The sequence below is a fragment of the Melanerpes formicivorus genome, unplaced genomic scaffold, assembly GCF_026170545.1.
Source record: "Melanerpes formicivorus ecotype bairdi unplaced genomic scaffold, bMelFor1.0.p_v2 SCAF_4, whole genome shotgun sequence".
Lineage (NCBI taxonomy): Eukaryota > Metazoa > Chordata > Aves > Piciformes > Picidae > Melanerpes > Melanerpes formicivorus.
In genome coordinates this window covers 12,061,684-12,082,822 of record NW_027142356.1, presented here as the reverse complement: position 1 = coordinate 12,082,822, position 21,139 = coordinate 12,061,684, and the positions used below count along the sequence as shown (strand labels likewise).

General features: G+C 44.2%; 1 protein-coding gene across 5 annotated transcripts in view; it reads right to left on the bottom strand.

Moving 5' to 3' along the window:
• The window catches only part of IRF2 (interferon regulatory factor 2), a 46,167-nt gene extending 29,691 nt beyond the window's left edge, over positions 1-16,476 (bottom strand). For 3 of the 5 annotated variants that reach the window (XM_068136980.1, XM_068136983.1, XM_068136984.1), the window contains exon 1: positions 16,227-16,476. The gene's annotated coding sequence lies outside the window, so the exon portion shown is untranslated. The other 2 variants (XM_068136982.1, XM_068136981.1) reach the window with 2 other exon arrangements.
• Positions 16,477-21,139: the final 4,663 nt, after the last annotated feature.

Here is a 21,139-nt window from a genome sequence, read left to right as displayed (position 1 = left end):
CAATGCAAGCCAGTTTTCCAAGACAGATACAGCTGAAAGACAAGTCATGACAGGGAAGCACAGGTGTAACAACATTTTTATGAGCAATCACACAAGGAGCATTGAGCGGGTAGCTGTCACCACAGCCTCCTTAAGACATAACAAATCACACTGGGTTTCAGTTCTGTACTTCTTTGCAAGATGCATTCTTCTGCCACATCCAGCTGGCGGCCAGTCACCAGTGGCGTCCCCCAGGGATCAGTACTGGGCCCCATCCTCTTTAATATCTTCATTGATGATCTGGATGAGGGGATTGAGTCAGTCATCAGCAAGTTTGCAGATGACACGAAGTTAGGAGCAGATGTTGGTCAGTTAGAGAGTGGAAGGGCTCTGCAGAGGGACCTCGACCGACTGGACAGAGGGCAGAATCCAGTGGGATGCCATTCAACAAGTCCAAGTGCTGAGTGCTGCACTTTGGCCACGGCAATCCCATGAAGAGCTACAGGCTGGGGTCGGAGTGGCTGGAGAGCTCCCAAATGAAGAGGGACCTGGGGGTGCTGATCGACAGCCACCTGAATATGAGCCAGCAGTATGCCCAGGTGGCCAAGAAGGCCAATGGCATCCTGGCCTGCATTAGGAATAGTGTGGCCAGCAGGAGCAGGGAAGTCATTGTGCCCCTGTACTCTGCTTTGGTTAGGCCGCACCTTGAGTACTGTGTCCAGTTCTGGGGCCCTCAGTTTAAGAAGGACATCGAAACACTTGAACGTGTCCAGAGAAGGGCAACAAGGCTGGGGAGAGGCCTTGAGCACAAGCCCTATGAGGAGAGGCTGAGGGAGCTGGGATTGTTTGGCCTGGAGAAGAGGAGGCTCAGGGGTGACCTCATTGCCCTCTACAACTACCTGAAAGATGGTTGTAGCCAGGAACGGGTTGGTCTCTTCTCTCTAGCAACCAGCACCAGAACAAGGGGGGACAGTCTCAAACTGCACCAGGGGAAGTTTAGGCTCGAGGTGAAGAGAAAGTTCTTCACCGAGAGAGTCATTCGTCATTGGAATGGGCTGCCCAGTGAGGTGGTGGAGTCACCTTCCCTGGAGGTGTTCAAGAGGGGATTGGACGTGGCACTTGGTGCCATGGTCTAGTCATGAGGTCTGTGGTGACAGGTTGGACTTGATCTCTGAGGTCTCTTCCAACCTTGGTGATACTGTGATTCTTTGTGGACAGCTCTTAAGAAAGGAACTCACAGCACTCATCCATTTTTCAAGATATACTAGAAAAAAATCAGTTATTTTCATGAACTAATTGTCTTTAAATATACATTAGAAAAGATGGGATAGTTGCAGGCTCTATATACATACAAATACTTTCACTCCATAATGATCAATGAAGAGCTTGTAGCACTCCCTATTCTCTGCTAAAGCCTTCTAGTCAGTCTGACTTTTGCTTGTCACCCTGATGGAGATAACACTCCTGCCATACAGAAAGTGTAACCTTTGAGAATGAGCAGCTCTTCACTAGAATTACAGCAGTAGACAGAAAGTGAAAGCACTGGCATGGCAGGCATTAAATCTGAGCAGTACAAGATGTTCTCATCCCTTCAGTTTTGCTCCCTCTAACAGCGTCTCTGTAACTGAAAAGGCACAAAGGTTATCCCCAAAAGACAACCTAATCTTTGCCTGTGGGTATTTCTCTGGAAGGAAAAAAGTCTGAAAGAGTAATTCTTCTCCTCACTTCACCAAGTACCCAGGTTAAAAGATATATGTCAGTATGTGGAACTATTATTAACGGTAAGGTAAGATGGGGTAAGACACTTGGAGGGGCATTTGTGAAGAGGTTACAGCCCTTCCCCAGAGCTGTGAAAAAAACATCTGCTCCCCAGAGGACATGTGCAGAATATTCCACAGTATCCATTTCTCTTTTCTCTGTAAATACAGAGCTGACAGCATTTTTTTGTTTTCAAAAAAAGTCATGTTGTGCTTTGCTGATAAACTTTCAAAGCATTCCCTTTGTTTGCTACTGCTGCAGCAGTTCAGAAAAGCCTCAATCACCCTGTGTGACCAAACAGATACACTGAAATGAGACCATATGCTAATTTTAGGATTCAGAGAACTGGGTTCTGTATTTGTCCCTGTGCCAGGACTGTTCCAGGATACAAGGAAATATGATCTTATTTTAAGGAATAGTACTTGGAGCAAAATTCTGTTCCTTGGTCACAGCTCAGACTCTGTCTTCATAGAGGATTTTGCATATCAGACCACCTTTTTCAGCAATTCCACTGTGGATCCCCCTATCAAATGTAAACACGTTTAACCCTATGTACTCTAAGCAAAGCCCTGCTTGGAAGTCAAACTTGTCAGGGGCAGAGACTTTTTCTGGGTAAGGAAAACCTGTTGGCCTACCCAGCTCAGAAATACTTCTGAAATGTGAGATTAACACTGCAACCCAGACAACTGAACTGCACTTTATACAGCTGCTCCAATTTCAGACACTGAAATCTCCCTGCTTGTAGCCCACAGGGAGCCAGACCTTTGCCCAGTACATTTCCCATTTGCCACGAGAAGGACAATCTCACCATTAATGCTGCAGAAGTAGAATTAACATGCCTTCTTCCTGCTAACCCCAAACTACACAAGTATCCTTTTTTTTCTTTTTTTTTTTGAAGCAACAGTAAAGCATGTAATTAAAGTAGGATGAGTAAACAAGGAAAAGTGGGCACTGCTGTTCTCAGAGGGACAAGGGTTAAGGGTTCAAAATAAAATCCTGAAGCTCTTGGCACTGAAAATGAATACAGAGCAAGCAAACACACAAAACCTTTTAAGAGATGTTCTGAATTCATGGATAATCAGGCAGCAAAACCTACCCTCTCTGGTGTCTTAATGCAATGGTGCCTCTTTTGTTCCCCAAGAATACTCTGTCAGTGATGCCCAATTGGGGGATGGGGGAGAGAGCACAACTTTGCTGGCAGATAGGCTTATCGCCAACCATCTCTTGCCTTACATTCTCTTAAAGCACACCTGATGGCCACTGCTCCACAGATCAGCTCTTGAGTTTACTGGAATGCTTGATCTATGCTGTAGTAATGGCAACATTTTTCCTGTTCTTTCTTAACACTTTGATGACAGCAGCAAAGATGTCATGAGCATACTATATCCTTCCTGTCCATCACCAGGAAAAATAACTCACTGTAGGCATGAAAGGTGTTATCTTATTTCCTCAAGTGTCTGCAAGTAGGAGAAAACTCTGTCAACACAGGCCAGAAAGCCAAGAACTGGACAGCAGGCAGGTTGGGAGGGTGCAGATCCCGGACGGGCTGGTGTAAGACACAAGGCAGAACCTGTACAGGCAACACTTCAACTTCTTTCCTAGGTTCCCAAACCAAAAAAGTCAGGGCTACAACAGCACCAAGGCTGGTAAGGAGAAAGCTCTGTGGGGTGGTGACAAACCTGGGAACGTAGGCTGCTGCACTGAAGAGTCAAGCCACCAGCAGCTACCCAAATTAACAGGCCTCTGCTTCATAGGGGCCTGGCTGTGCTCACCTTGGGGTGTAGGAAGGTGTAAAGCAGCAGGAAGCATTCTGCATGCCCTCCTGTCACGCTGCTGTACCCAAGAAAGATACATGAAGGTAGAAGGAAGAAAAATCCTTGTGTCCTCAAGGGACAGAGGGTGAAAAACACCAATCAATCCCACATTCCCTGCAAGAAAACCCTACAACCCCTCCCCCAAAAACAAAGAAAACAAAGGCAGCAAATACCTCAAACATACTGAAATCAGCATTGCAGACTGCATGATAAACATGCCCAGGAAAACGTACAATGGAAGCTCATACTGTATATAGAACATGTTTCATCAGCCCTATAGCATTTCTGTTCCACCCAAAGGGTGTTAACATGTCCTGGCTGGGATTCAGACATTACACATCAAAACAGACTCTTTCCTTTGGTTTCTATGCAAAGCTTATTCTCCCTCAGCAGCAAAGACATAAGCTATTATTTTTCAGTGATCTCAGGCATCATTAAGGGTAGTCCTTGGATTTGCAAACTAGAAAGGCACTGAAGTAAAGTCATCTTATTCTAACGTAACAGAACTAGAAGGAGGGGGGTTTGCTTCTGGACTTAGCCTTAATGAAATAATGCTTCAACCTCTCAATGCCTACGATAAAATTTCCTTTGTGCTGGTTCCTACATTGAATTTTATCATGACACTTGGACACGATGTCTGTGGTTGAGCTCATTCATTTTTCTGGCATCTCAGTGACTTACATCGTCTGGGAGCTTGGCCCAGCCCTCTAATAAATGCACTGTTAAAGATCATCTCTGCAGTATCCTTGCCACAATGATCAGCACACACATCCATGTCTGACAGTCTAGGGGCAATAAAAAATGACTGCTTTACTTTCAGCTTCAAAGGAAGACTTTGTTTCCTCGGGGTTTCTTTTATTTGTTTCCCAGGTGTTGTCTGGAGTGAAGACAGAGATGCCAGATTCCATAGTGAAGACAACGATGCCACAGTCTGGTGGCATCACGATGACAATGTGTCTATGCAAGTGACACTCAATAGCACATGACAAGAGAAAACTCTCTACCTCCTCCAGGAGTCCCAAACAAGGTAAAAGTTATGTCTCCTTTTATTTCCTTTGTTTTACATCTGATGATCGATCAATATTCATCTTCAGTATCTGGGATGTCTAACTATTTTTCCTCAGTAAGCTGCCTAGAAGAGAGGTGGCAAGTTTCAATAGTAGAGCCAGATTTCACTAAGACAAGTTTGGGACGGGCTTGTTTACGGCAAGAAAATTGCTGGCATGGTTGCCAGGGCATAATTAATTCCCTGCATTGGGGAGCAGTTTTCCCCCAATAAACCAATGTTATTCCGGAATTAAGTGCTCACACACAAATCCACTCCCAAATACCCACATGTAGTAGCTGCTGCTGCTTAGCTGTTTCAGCCAGTATCCACACAAGCCAAATCCTGAAAACTGCCAGGAGAACTCAGCATTTGACACCTGATTCATAAAGGATTTTCCAGCCTGGCAAAAACTAGAGGGCTATTAAGGCTTGCACAGTTATCAAGAATCACTCTTTTATCATACTGATACAACTCAACAGAATTTCTAAGTCTCTCCATGGCCCTGTTAGACCAAAGCACTCTTACATGCTCTGTGACTAGGTTTACAGGAGATACCCAAAAATTTTAATAAGCACAACATGTGTCCCTCTGAAAGCAGTGGGAAAATCACAAGTGAGCATCTTGAAGATCAGGATCTTAAATTGTAAACATACTGTTTTTAAGCCTGAAGCAGACTTCCATCTCCGTGTGCTGCCTAGCATTCTTCTAAGTATAGTGTCAGTGCTTTATAGGATACTATATACATGAAAAGCAGCCACCATAAAACCAAAGTCCTTAATCTTAGTGTTCCCACACTCACAGCTTCTGAGGCTCAGGCAGGACTGCAGAGAAGACAATGACATTTTAGAGGCATTCAGAAAGGCAGAAGAATTATTCCAGATAGCTAACACTGAGAAATGTGTTCAAGGAAGACTTATCATATTCACTGGCCATGACCTGCACCTGATGTAATCCACCTGGGCTTGTTTCTCACAACTACCTTTGTTTGTATAACATACTGTTCTGCAACACACAGCAAAAACTATTTGCACACTACACTAAAGTGCGATTTAATATTTGCTCAAAGCTTTCATTTTATTGTCTGGGCAAGGGCAGTTTCCACCACAGAAGTTAATAGCTAATCCACACCTACACTTTTGCTACCCGAACTTCTAATCTCTAGTGCAGCACACAGAACTGAGAGCAAAAGATAAAAACCACCCCTGCTCTACCTCACAGCAAGCACCAAACCCAGCACTTTCAAGAAAGCTGGCTCCCTTTACTTCCAAGAGAAGATATTAAAGAAAAGTATACACTATTTCAGATTAATAAAAACTCTCTCCTGCTTACTCAGATAATTTCTTTACACAGAGACCACAGTAGGCACAGACTTGGGGGCTGGGATCCTCTGAATCATCCACACTGTGAGCTGGAAACATGTCTGTCACATGCACTTATTTACAGCTACAAAAATAGCACTGTGAAAGAAGCAGATGTGTTGAACACAAAAAATAAATTGAATTAGTTATTACAGAGATATGCTTGACACTGGAGCATGTAAGAGGGAAATATTTTTTCTTTTATACATATATTTACAAGGCTTGCACTTAAACATGAGGAGTATTAAATGCTTAAGACTGATGCTTGTTGAAATGTATGACACTGATGACAATGCTACCCTTTCCACTGCCACAGGACACACAGGAACATCTTAAGTCATTTTCACATTGAGATAGGAATAGTTAATAGATCAGCTACAAAATGCACTCAAGTTTTTGTATTGACTACAGACCAACAGCAATGAAACAGCCTCAATTTCTGATCCGCAGCAGCTATTTCCATCTTGGAAGTTTCCTAAAATATGACTGAGCTAGAGTGAGACCACTGAACTCATCTTCATTTCTCATCTAGGCCAGATAAATATTATTAAATTGAACAAAGCTAGTCTCCACCAGTTTCCCTCATCATTCTCAAATCTCCACAACATTTTTGGCATCAAAATACTTCAGCTTTTATAATGCTTGAATTCAGTGTATGAGAACTAGCCCTTTGGAATTAAAGTATTTCATTTCACCCCAGTACAGCTTCAGCAGAGCACCAATTGTACAAGCTCCTCCTCAACATGTTACCTTTTGGTCAACATGGCCTAGGAGCACATCTCTCTACACAGGAGAAGGATATTCATTCAGGATTCCACAGCTATCCAGTGTCTGGCCATCTTCTGACTAACTCACCAGCTAGATCTCAAGGTCAAAAAGGACCTTCTAACTGTTGACTGATCTGTGGAAATGGGGTGAAATCATTCCGTCATTTCATGTCATCAGCAAAGTTGATACTTGATAACATCTGGTTACTGTTGATCTGACTCAGATCTGAATGGACAATTGCAAAGGTGGGGAACAAAAAAAAGCCCACTAAGCATTACAACTTAAGTCTCAACACAAATAAAATGTAAGTGCACCTACCAGCTTTCAACATACTAGATGTCAACATCTCAATTGTACCTTCTGTACACGCTTGTCACAGCATTTAAGCAGTGCTTCTGTGGCTGAAGAAGATGTCACTTCCCACATTGCAGGGGCATTTCCCTGTCCATTAGGTGGGAAGAGTGGTACCTAGATAAACCATGGAGAGCAACAAGTCTTGCTCCCTACTGTGTCGTCTACTAAAGGCAAGCTGCCACGCAAAAGTAAAATTTACTGATAAATAAAATAAATAGTAAAATTGAAATAATGTTTCAAGTTCAGCTCTCCATCATTTTCCTCCAGTCCTGGCTCACAGGTGAGGTCCCAGGTGACTGGAACCTGGCCAATGTGGTCCCCATCCACAAGAAGGGTCGGATGGAGGAACCTGGAAACTCCAGGCCAGTCAGCCTGACCTCAGTGCCAGGGAAAGCGATGGAGCAGATTATCCTGGCGGCAATAACTGCGCACCTGAAGGATGGCCAAGGGCTCAGGTCCAGCCAACATGGATTTAGGAAGGGCAGGTCCTGCCTCTCCAACCTGATCTCCTTCTATGATCAGGTGACCCGTCTGGTGGACATGGGGAGGCCTGTGGATGTGATCTACCTGGACTTCAGCAAGGCCTTTGACACCGTCTCCCACAGCAAACTGCTGACTAAGCTGTCAGCTCGTGGCTTGGACCACTACACTTTGTGCTGGGTTAGGAACTGGCTGGAGGGCCGAGCCCAGAGAGTGGTGGTGAATGGTGCCACATCCAGCTGGCGGCCAGTCACCAGTGGCATCCCCCAGGGGTCAGTGCTGGGCCCCATCCTCTTTAACATCTTCATTGATAATCTGGATGAGGGGGTAGAGTCAGTCATCAGCAAGTTTGCAGATGACACCAAGTTAGGAGCAGATGTTAGTCAGTTAGAGGGTAGAAAGGCTCTGCAGAGGGACCTCGACTGACTGCACAGATGGGCAGAGTCCAATGGGATGGCATTCAACAAGTCCAAGTGCTGAGTGCTGCACTTTGGCTACTGCAATCCCATGCAGAGCTACAGGCTGGGGTCGGAGTGGCTGGAGAGTTCCCAAATGAAGAGGGACCTGGGTGTGCTGATCGACAGCCACCTGAATATGAGCCAGCAGTGTGCCCAGGTGGCCAAGAAGGCCAACGGCATCCTGGCCTGCATTAGGAATAGTGTGGCCAGCAGGAGCAGGGAAGTCATTGTGCCCCTGTACTCTGCATTGGTTAGGCCACACCTTGAGTACTGTGTCCAGTTCTGGGCCCCTCAGTTTAAGAAGGACATCGAAACACTTGAACGTGTCCAGAGAAGGGCAACAAGGCTGGGGAGAGGCCTTGAACACAAGCCCCATGAGGAGAGGCTGAGGGAGCTGGGATTGTTTGGCCTGGAGAAGAGAAGACCCAGGGGAGACCTCACTGCCCTCTATAACTACCTGAAAGATGGTTGTAGCCGGGAGGGGGTTGTTCTCTTCTCCCAGGCAACCAGCACCAGAACAAGGGGACACAGTCTCAAGCTGTGCCAGGGGAGGTTTAGACTCGAGGTGAGGAGAAAGTTCTTCACCGAGCGAGTCATTCGTCATTGGAATGGGCTGCCCGGGGAGGTGGTGGAGTTGCCATCCCTGGAGGCGTTCAAGAGCGGATTGGATGTGGCACTTGGTGCCATGGTCTAGTCATGGGATCTGTGTTTATAGGTTGGACTCGATGATCCTCGAGGTCTCTTCCAACCTTAGTTATACTGTGATACCGTGATACTTCTTTGCTCTGTGTCTATTCTTTCATTTTTGCCAATTGGGAAATTAAAACCAATGAAGTCAGTTTCACTTTTGTTTATATTTGGTTTCAATTTTATCCTCAAGTTTTGCTTTCATCTTCTCATGTAACACTGTTGGGATTTCAAATCCTGCTGAAAAGCTTTCAATAATTTAAAAGCATTAGCCTTCCATCCTACCTTTTTTCCTACTGTGGAATTATTTTTATTTCAGATAAACTTTTTAAGATGCTGTCACAATTTTTGAATGCTTATGGGGGTGGAGGGTGTTTGCTTTTCATTTTACAAATTTACATGCCACATCAAATTAAATTCAGTAGTTCAGTATTTTCCATTGGGTTAATTTCTCAGTTGCATATAAAATACATTTACACAGTTCAATGAAAAAACCTCAAAAGAGTAGCCAGTGCACCAAATGCACAAAAGCCCGTATCATGCACCATATGCATGTTATATACATGCATGAAGTGGACATAAAGTTAGTACTACCTTAATTTATTAGAGAATTAAGGCATTGCCTTGCCTAGATAAAACTCTAAGAGGTTTGCCTGTAATGCTCTCAAGCAATGTCCAAGATCAATAGGAATATTACAATACAGACTTTGTCTTTTTGCCCTTTAAGTCACATATATTTCTGCATACACATAAAAAACCCCAGAACTTCACCAGACTTTAAACACAAAACCTGTAAGCAACCCTTCCTTCTTTGGTGCTGTATCAATGTCAAGCAGTCTTTTAAAAGTAATTAAAATGATTTTACAGCAAAAGGTTACACAACATCCACTGTCATCTGCAGTTCAAACTAAAGGACAAATTTAAATACATTTGCTTTGCCACACCTTAACTCCATTCCTAACATCAGATATGCTGAGACCTACAAAACAATCCTGCAAAGAATAGCTGGAAAACTATCCAACCATAACCTGCTTTACTCTTTAAAAGGCCAAGAATATGGAAATTCTAATTTCCAAGCTCATCTTGAAAGCTAGAACCTGTACAGCAACAGCTGAGTGTTGAAATAATTGAGTTAGAATTTAGTTCTGCACCTTGGGTGAAAGGACATGCCACATGAGGGTAGATTTGCCCCTGGATGCCCGTGTCCAAGCTGCAACAAGATAAAACATCTGCCTTGTCCTAACAACCGCTGCACATTTCTTGCAATCCGCCCCCAAGTAAACAAAGGGGTCAGAAGAATTCTAATATACACAAAGCTTGGCTTGCAGTGTATTACACATTAAAAAGCCAAATATTACTTTACCGCTTACCACTTTTTCTTTCCTCCCAATCTCATACAAAAAAACCCCAGTAATTTTTCATCAACCTTTGAGAAATTGGAAACATATCCATAATTAACTGGAACAGCAAGTTTTAAAGCTGTTCTGCAGTCCATCAGTAAGAAATGTGTGCTGCATATTATTTCTGTTACAGGCAAAACATTTTTATACACATGTAGATATGTATGTATATATATGCACATATTAAACTCTTAACTGTTAACATGCATTCATTTCCACTAACCATTCATTACTGCCAGTTGCTGATTATAGTTTTTCTTGCTGGCTGTTTTAATCAACTTTAATCTTAACACAAGAGTTCACACATAGTCAGTACAAGGAAGAAACTTTATATAGTTCCACCAAAACTTCTGGAAATAAATAAATAATTTTTATTTTTTTTAAAAGGGAAGTTATTTAATTACACAGAATTATTTCTTTTCCCATAATGTTATTTACACATAGGAATATGCAACACAATAAATCTGTTCCTCCCATTCACTGTACCTAGAATCTTTCTGGCTTGCTTATTTGCTGTTTTCCTTTTGCACTTGTAATCTCAAAGGACAAACCAGAAAATGTTTTACACTAATCACAGTTTATGGCACCGTAAGGTATAATAAAACTTCTGTAAACACTACCTTTTGGTTTATGCCCTCAGTATCACAATCACTGTAGGCCTTTGAAGAACAGAGTTTCAAAAGGGAATTCTTTACAAAGCAGTCACAGAGGTAAGTAACATGTGATTAGTTTTACTTCTTTGTCTACAAATGGACTGTGACTTTCCATATAAGATCCACACAATAAAAGTTGAGGTTCTAAACCTGCAAACATCAGAGGAATTTTGTTGGGAGTACCACTCCTATTCAGTGTTAAATGCATTCAGGATGCAGTTAACCTGACTGTAACTTGTGTCAGGTTTTACAAGTCCAGGGGTAACAAGCACAGATTAAACAGGATCACCACAGAGATACTATTTTGCTGGGAGTTTCATAAGATCTTATGTCACCAGGCTCACATAACAAAGGACAACACATGATCTTGCTTCTCTATTATCTGCAAATGGACCGTAGTTTATGCTTCTCAGTGGAGGTTTCTATTTGCAGCTTTCTATTGCAGCAATAATTCTTGATCAGCATCTGCAGTAATTCTTTGTGGGCAGTCAGTGCCCAAAATTTGATACTGAACTGTTCTGACTGCTAAGTTGCACATGAAGTTTCTCTCTCACAGACCGCCTAATCTCTTGTGAGCCCACGTAAATTCCTGACATACATGCAGCGGCCATAAGCACCAGAATTTATATGATGCAGGACAAACACTCCCATTGTAGTGAAGCTGCCTCCAAATTCTTTTATTTGGGTTATGTTTATCTCATCTGTACTATCACCTATTTGCTTTCTTCATGACATAAATTATTTTAAAGAACAACCCCACATTCTCTTCCATCACTTCTTTTCCAAGCTATTTCATTCACAAAAGCTCTTTCATACCTTTGACTGTCTTTGATGCCCTTCTCTGCCATTCATCAACTTCCACTCCATCCTTTTTGAGATGAAGGAACAAAAATTATTAATGCTATTCTAGAGAGGGAGGCAATGTGGATTTATAGTGACAACAAAAGTGTTTTCATTTTTTACTCCTTGCTAATAATTCCTAACCTGCCCTCTCATTAGTCATTTCTGGGCACAGAGCTTATTTTTTTCATAGGATTATTTGTGTTGTGTGATATTTTCAAGTCAGTTCAAACCTCACCCTTGTGTACATGAAGTTAAGGTTGCATTTTCTTACACGTGCATTACACTGATAGTGGTCTGTACTGAATTTTGTTTGCAAACTTTCATCTGGATGCTCCACATAATAAGATCCTTCTACAGGCCTTGCGGTTCAGCCTTTGGGATTTTCATGTGCCAAATGAGTTATCACAACCAGTAAACTTGTCACATCACCACCTACCCTTTCCTCCAACCACTGAACCATATAGACCCTAGGCAGATTCTTCAGGCTGACAACTAGCAACTTCCTTTCATTAAGCAAACTGACCATGACTATACAGCCCAGAGCAATGTGATCTCACTTCAGAATTGGTCCCGCTTTAAGGACGGTATATATCAACCAGACTCCAGCCACAGCACAGCAGTGCCTTTACAGAACTTCAGAAGACTCATGATGCACAATTCCTCCTCCACAGAAGTCAAGCCTAGTCTTTGCCATGTATCACGTTTTAACCTATGTTCACTAATCCCTGGTGAAAACAAAGCCCAAGCAAACAAAAATTCCCATCCTGGAGTTCTCAGACTCACGAGAGACCTTGAAAACCTGGTAGCTCCTTTGTCACCTTCTATTCCTGGGGCACCAAGGCAGGCCTAGACAACAAGTTACACACCACAGGCAATGTATACAGAATTTCACATTTTAAGTTATTTCAAAATTCTTCAATAAGTATTACCTCCTACCATCTATTTCACCCTTCTCAATGGTTTCTTCCAACACTTTCTCTAACAGACACTTCAGACTGGAAGAAATTCTCCAACATACTCACCCTTAAAAAAAAATAAAGCCTCCTCCAGGGGGAGCAACTTAAAGCTCTTCCTCAGTAAAGCAAGGCTCAAAGAATTTGTTTCACTCTTCTACTATGACTTTATCTTCCTTACACACTCGTTCTATGCATGGATAACTTATCAGCAGGCTTCCTGCTTTTGATGCATTTCAAAGAGGATTTACTAATTGTTTTCATGCCTTTAGCAACTTGTTCCATGACTCTTTTGGGTCTAACCTTACTGTACTTAACACAGATTTCATGTTCTTTTCCACCTTTCCTATTAAGAGACAAAGTTTCAACTGTTAAAAGATGTGTTTTTACTTCTACTGAGAATCTTTGCTCGTCAGTCCGCTCAGCCTTTTTTTTGGTATTTCTGATAGATGCCACACAACTGCTCCAAGCCTTCACTAGAGTGTCTTTAAAGAATTACATGCCTCTTGCAAGTATTTTACACTTTTGGCTGCCTCTCACCATTTTTTTTCCCCCTTGTTTTATGAAGATTTACTTGGGGACATTAAACCCTGCCACAACAACCCTTGGCTTTACTGCTCCTGAAGTCTAAGTAGGTTACAATCATTGCTGGCTGGCATTCTTAACAGAAAATTCTGAACTTAATCCTTGCTAGTCAGCCCCTTGTTCAGAGCTGCTACCCACAAATTACTCTTACAAGATACATTTAGGAAGCAAAGGGTTTTTGGTATCTAAAAAACTTAGTACCTGGGCAAATTTTCATGTTGGAGCATGACATAATCTAAGAGGAAGGGAACTGAAACCTCCCATTATCATCCCGTTTCCTACTTTTGTTGCTCTTCTACTCTCCCTTAATATAGGACAGTCTTCAACATTTTTATCAGACAGACATCTACCCCCAATCTCTACTCCTCCTACACAGGCCTAGAACATCAGTTCATGGGATCCTAGTTTAACAAAAAGTATCCCACTGCATATATGCGCAACAGACTCTGTCCTTCCTATGCCATCTGCAGTCTGTCTCTATGATATCTGAGTTTCCACCAACTTTCTGGTACTTCTCAAATATTGTATCACAAAGGTGCTTTAATACCAAAGGGATGATGCTCCTCTTCAAGAGAGGATGTGTCATGGCAAATTTACATTCTTCACCTGTCAGCTTTTTCCCACACCTTACTTTTTAAACTTGTGTCAATATATATTAAAATTACATGTATATAAACACGTGTTTCATTTAAGACATAGCTTGGCTGCAAATGTATTTACATGAAGTCCATTCTTCTACTGCAGGCTCTTTCTATTACAAGGATATTTTCATTTCCTCTTGAATCTAAGCTCCTCCTTTACCGCTTCATGTTTTCAACTGTTTATTAAGATTCTGCCTCTAACTCCACCTGATCCCACACATCAAAGACCGCCAAGCAATAGAGGCTGGGTTCTTTACCATCCCTTCCTTACAACCTCTATGCTACTTCTCATACCCCTTACTACTGCTTTCCATGGCCTATGATAAACAGCTTTTCTCAAGAAATTGACTTAACATCTTCTGAAATGTCACTTTTGTAGTCACCAAGTAATCAGGTGGCACTACAAAGACAATTGTCAAATATATTGGCTAACCACTCTACCTACCTCTGTGAACCAGCTGGCACCTCCAGAGATAACACTGGGGTCAGCAGACCGATACATCTTGTCTGTACCTAGCTGAATATCTACAGTGTGGCATGTGAACACAATGAAGAGGTACCAAGTCAAAGGAGTTGATGCTCTCACACCTTCTACCACTATTTACCAGTGAAACAGAACCACACATAAGGGGCACATGAAGTAATTCCCCTCTGGGACATTACAAACGGGGGCGGTAAATAGGCTTATGCCTCTGAAGGGGCAAGTGGCACTGAAAGATTATGATTCAGAGGGAAATCATCTGTGTCAGATTGATTCTGTTACTTTTATGTCACTGTTTCTGTATTAGGGTGAATTTAACTGTTGCTGCTCCACTCAACTCTTTTTCATGATACTACCACAAGCATTCTGCAAAGGTTATTATATGCAAACCCATTACGATTTAAATAACTATAAATGAAAACATGTATTTCATCTCCAGGAACTGAGGCTGTGTTTACAACTGCTCCTACATTAAAGAGATTGACGTCTGCAAGATCTTAGCATGGGAAGTTGGGCAACAAATGACAATTTTACATTAACCCAGGAGTAAAGTTCTGCATCCTGAAACTCCCGAAATAAGCCTCAAACACTCTACTCTTTAGGCACTCATAGTAATCAAAACGCAATTAAGGACCTAAGTATTACTAGGAATCTCTGTTGAAGGATCCAGATCTTCAATCACTTGCAACTTTGACCCCAGACACTGCAAGATGCTTGGAGTTTGACTCACTGTGCTACACAAACAAAACCTCCGTTCATAAATTTCGTCTAGGGGAAGATGTCCAGGACTTGGCCCCCCACTTGCTGGAGTGGAGCAGGACAGCACTCTACAAAGCGCCACGCAACGGGTTGTGACATGGCAGTGCTGCCTGCCCCCACTAGAAACGAAGCTATTCCTGAAAACAACAGAAAGCAGAGCGCTGCTCAAGGCTGCTAAGTGTTCAAATGACTCACTTGCTAACGCTGGATTCACTGAGAGCATAGATCAAGGGGAAAAACCAACAGAAATGCTAGCTCTCTGGAAGCATGCTGAAGATCTGGATGAGGCGGAAGGGCCTGCTGAACAGCAGCAAGCGAACAGCAGCGAGCAAACACCGCCGCCCATCAATCGCCTGCCCTGTGCAGCACTTCACGAGACTTCCTCCTTCCGCAGCTTCCGCACAACCCACCCGCGGCGGCCTCGCAGCCCCTGAGGCCCCGCTCCATCCTGTCGCGCCAACCGCTCCTCTCGCAGCACGGCTGGCGCCGTCCCCTCACAAGGACAGGAACCCCCACATCTCTAACCCTCTGAAGTCAGGGTAAGGCGGCGGCCGCGCCGGGCAAGGCGCGAAGGCCCCGCCCCGCCGCTTGTGTAACAGACCGGCCGCGGGGCGGGCGCACAGGCCCCACCTCTCCGGGGCTCCGGGTCTGCGCGCCCGCCCCTCCCCCGCCTCGCGCTGCCCCGGGCACTCACGGGGGCAGTGCCCCCCCACCCCACCCAGTGCGACCCTCGCCCGCAGTCTCTGCGGCTGCCCGCGCTGCACCACTGCTGCTGCCCCCTTTCCTTACCGAGGCTACCGGCAACCGCCAGGCCCGCAACAAGTGCGGAGGACCCCCCGGCCCGGCCCGCGCCGCGCCCTGGCCCTCCAGATCCGACGCCCCCGCCTTTGTCTGCGTGCCGGAGCTCCCCACCCAGACGGCCACGGTACCCCCGCACCCACTGCATCACCGCTGCAACCCGCCGCCCTCTCTCCAGCACCCCTTGCCCGCCTTCCCCACCACCCCCCCCCCGCCACTTCTCAAATGCAGCGGCGGAACCGGGCTCGGCCCCGGCCGTTGCAGCCCGACCTTTTGTTTTTAAGCCGATGCGCATCTTTCCGGCAGCCCTGTCGCCCCGCACTCAAAAACGGCGGCGATGCGGAAAATTTGAAATCAAACAGCAAAAATTTTAAAAAATAAATAAAATTAAAAATCTATAACTGTTTACCTCGCCGGCCGTTTTCGCGGCCCTTACACAATTCCTCAAGGTTACCGCTGTTGCCAGGGGACGCGAAATGGAAATTAAAACAGGCGCTGAATAATCGCGGGAGCAAAACTAAAAGTTCACTGCCTCCGCCCGGGCGAAGAAAGGTCCAGATCGAAAGCAAAACAAGGAGAGGAAGCGGCGAGGCCGCCGGCGCTTGGAAATCCCCCCGCCTCTCCGCCGGGCCGGGCCGGCCGCGCAGGCGGCGGGGGCAGGGCTGCAGCGGCGGGCGCGGAAGCGTGCTGCGCCCGTCATCGCCGCGGTACGGCAGGGCACGGCGCGGCAGGGCACGGCGCGGCGCTGCACAGCGCTGTCCCCGCCGCTAGCTCTCTCCCCGACACCGGCAGCCGCGTAACGTGGTCAGCCCCTTCCTCCCCCGAACCCCTCTCCGCGTTCCTCCCGGGGAAGTGGGTCGATCGTTTCGGTGATGGTTGATTTTGGTGCTAAGGGTCCTGTCGGGCGCTGTTACAGGACCGTTGGCTCCTACAGCATCTTTATATGTTTTTAATTCAAGGTTTGACTTGCATGCGGAAATCTGACATTTTATTCCTGGCTTGACTTGCGACTGAAACAACTCCCACGCACAACCCCAAGTAAGGCGGGACGGCTCCGAGCAGCAAAGGGTGAGAAGATTCTATCTCGGGATGCACAAGCCTCTATTCAGAGCAGGCTTTCCCAGAGACCTGGAGGGAATTCTCGCAGCTCAGCTCCACCAGAACCAACCCTGCATCTCTTTCCTCTCTGCTGCATTGGGAGTCGTGGTCTTGGTCTGGCGTAATGCGCCTGCTGGGTCTGTCGTTTCCTTTTCAGAAGGACTATGTCACAGTACTACAACGAGCGCAGCTTCAGACCCGGTCCTTTGAACTCTGCAGCTCTCAAGCAGCTGGGTTACTTCAAGAGAGAGCTCTTGGATGTCATAAGATTTTGCACATTGCCATTGGTCATGGAGTCTGGTTAGAGACCAAGGGTATTCTGCAGAACCTAGGCAATCCAAGTGCAAACTACAACATGCAACATTGACTGAGGAGAGGCTGCATTACCTCCTTCCTAGCCTTACCCAGAGATGATAAAAGAAAGACCCGAAGCACAAGGGCAATGAAAGTGGTATGAAATGTAGTCACTATAAAAAGTTGTATAAGGGGTGACGGAGTGCACATCTGTCACGTGCACACACATCTATATGTGTGCTATATGTAGGTACATGTATTCAGGTAGGCAAGTGGTATAGCTATGCAGACACATGATGCACAGCCATCAGCAGTGGGAGGAATGTCAGGACACAAGGTGGTGTGCAGAGGGTGGCACAGGAAGACGTTTAAATGGTGGTCTGCTCTCCAGCTGGATGGCAAATGGAGTGCTGGGTGCTGTGAGGACCTTCTGCAGTTACAGCCCTGGGCATGGAGAGGACACCTAGCTAGCAACAGGATGGGGAGTTTGCCTTTGTGCATGATGAGTCCTCCTGTTTTGGAAAATTATCTCCTTGCACTGAAAAGAATACAAACAGAATAATTTATGTTGGAAGGGATCCATTGATACCAGGAATACAAAAAACACTTCCCAAAAATATTGGGGTCTAGCAGGTGACTGTGGTTTACCTGTGTACCACTTGTGCACCAGTGAAGTAAGAAAGGTCAAGGGAGAGGTTTTGGAAGCAAGATGTGGGGTGCCAAGCAGGATAGTAAAATCAAGCATCTTCTCCAAAACTTCTCCAGAAACACTCACAGCAAGTCCACACTGATGGAGAGAGACATAGCTCTGCAGAGCAGCTGTGAAGGAACAGTGAGAAAGGGTCATATTCACATGGCAGATACTTCCAGAAGAGAAGAGACCAGAGAGACTGATTTCAATGAAGCCACAATGGAATAAGGATGAGGCTTTGAGCAATCTGGTCCAGCAGAAGGTATTCCTGCCCATGCCAGAGGGGTGGAACTAGATGATCTTTAAGGTCCCTTCTAATTAAAGCCATTCTATGATTCCATAACCTGGGATGTTTGGCTTTGAGTGGACATGTTGACTGAACAGAAGTGTGGGGAGAAGACATAATTAGTAGGACACATTAGTGACAATGCAAGTTGTATAGGAAGGTCAGACTAGGCTGTGGCTGGAGGGAAAAGAGCCAAAAAAGATTCAAATCATCAAACTCCAGCAAATAAAGCTGATTTTTAATAGACTTGAGGTCTAATTAGGTGTGATGTTTTAGGACATAACACTAGGAAAACAGCATTATTAACAGTATTATTAAGATGGGACAAGAAGGCATGGCCTGAAGTTGTGCCAGAGGAGGTTTAGGCTGGATGTCATGAAAAATTTCTTCACTGAAAGGGTTGTCAAGCATTGAAACAGGCTGCCCAGGGAAGCTGTGGAGTCTTAAAAGATGTATAGATGTGCTTGAGGTTTAGTGGTGACCCAACAGTAATAGTAGTAGGTTAATGGTTGTGCTTGATGGCCTGAAAGGTCTCTTCCAATTAAAACCATTCTATGATTCTGTGGTTATATTAATGTCTCTTTGACCTGGATGGAGGCAGTTGCTATGCCAGGTGTGATTAGAGAGCGGTAAAGTGGTTGAAAGCAAGAAATCTCTAACCAGCTTGTCCCACTCAGAAAAAAAAAAGAGATCTTGCAGTCATGATAACTCCATGGAAGGATTGGTTTGATGCTCAGAAACTTATCTCAAAGCTGGCAGGACATGCCAGGATGGAGTGCAATGGAGAGCATGGAGAAGGCTGTAATATGCCTGCCTCTAGCAGCTCTGGCCCATGGGTAACAGAAATAGCAAATATCCAGGGAAGAGCAACAAAGATAACTAAAAATATGGAAAGACCTTAATGTTAGAGTGATTTGAGGATTCAAATGACCAGGATTATTTAGGATGGAGGGATGAAACCAACAAAAAACAAATGAGAAAATACACAGTCAGGTATAAAGAGTAGAAACCGATTATTTGCTCTTTTTTGGGGGGTGGTGGAGGGGTAATAGAAGAACTAGAGAGCATCAAGTGAAACTAGCAGGTGGCACATTTAAAGCAGACAGAAGGAGGTGGATCTTCACATGGCCAGAAATTCAACAGTGGGACATCCTGCTTTGAGGTGGCTAAAGTTCACAGAGGATCCAAAATAGCACCTATACACATTCACAGAAGGGGAAAAAAAAACAAACCCATGAGGTGCTATTAAATGCAGAGACACCAGCTCTGCCTCGAGCAACTGCCTAAGCCACCGAGGATTGCCTTTTCCTTACCTTGAGAAAGGCCTTGAAATGCCTGCATTGGCTCAGGACCAGGGAGGTGCCTGGTGCTGCTCCAGCACTTCCTTCCAAGCAAAGCAAAGAGTGGCTCGGGCTGGCTTTTGTGATGTTCAGTGGCTGTTGTCGTTTCTAGTATGTGCTTTTAATTTACAAAAGGAACCAGCTGTGAAGAAGGCTGTAGCAGATACTGTGGGGAGAACATGCTTGCCTTCACATTAATGATTTAGTACCACACTCAGGTGACTGCCGATTTGTAAAGAGGCAACACCGTGAATGACATTAATTAGTTTTGGTCAAATAAAACACAGTTGGCTTCCTTGAGAAACACTGGCCAAACTGTTGAGCAGAATTTGCCATTTCTTCCCACCATCTTCAGATGATTTCAATGGGGCACATTCAAGGTATTTCCCTCCACTTCTTCTTGCATCACAGGTTCACACAATATACACCAGAACTTACATCTTCTGTTGTGATTCTTTTTTTGATGTTGAAAGGCAATGGGAATGGGCAGATTTGGTTTTCTTAACTTTCAGTGGTGGTTCATTCTCTTTAAAAAAGACACTTTTGTGACTTTGCTGTCTCAGTAAGACCTGGCAGATTCAAAATCAGAAAATTTATCCCAGAAGCACCAAATATCCGCAGCTTTTTAAATTTACTTTCCCTTTCTTTCTCTTTTTTTGCCTGCAGAATTGCTAAGTTTGGAACTTACTCTTTTAATAATTTTCCTTAGAGATGCAGCTGCTGCAATGGATTGTTTCCAATAGCATCCTGCCTCTCCCTCACAAAAAAAACCCCAAAAACACAAAACCAAAACCCCACAAACCACAACCAACAAACAAACAAAACAAAACAAAACAACCCTATTCTGGCCTGGCCTTTCTGTGAGAAAAGATAAAAACTTGAAAATGGGAATTCTTCAAGTTTCAGGAGGTAAATAAGTCATCCTACTAATTTTTGAAGTTTAATAATACTTATTAAATGTTCTCTTTTTGTTGTTTCTGTTGTGGGACTTCACACTGTCTTTCAGTGGACCTGACTGTACCATCATTTTGGTTCTTAAAACCACTGTCAAAAGCATTGTGACTTTTTATCTGTACAGTTGGAGTAGTTGAATTTCCTCATGGAGTTGGACCCCAAGCTTATGTTCTCACCCACAGCTGACCTGTTTTATTTTTCTGGTACATTAGAGCAGGAAAGCTCTCCAGCAGGAACCATGCTGGTAATTTGCATTACAGAGCAGGGCTTATCAAGAATATAAATCAGTTACAAGACTCCTGTAATTCTTACTTTTAATACTATTACCCACATCTTCCTGAGTTCCTACACCCATTTTTAATGCTGAAGCATGATTTAATTTGTTTTCAATGTTAATTTGTCCTGCAAAAAACATCCTGATGCTGATGTAATCTGTGGTGCTGATACTTTTAGATACTAGATAGCAATAGTCCCTTTCTTATGGAGAAAACAAAACTCAAAAGTTGCGATTATAGTTAAGAATTTTAAGTGTTTGCATATTGCTGTAACACAAATAGTCATCCCAAGTACAATGAAAGAAAAATGTTGGCTAATGCTTTAACAACTTGTCATTTCTCCTGTGAAATGGGTTTTATTTATTATTGCTTTTTTTCTCATAT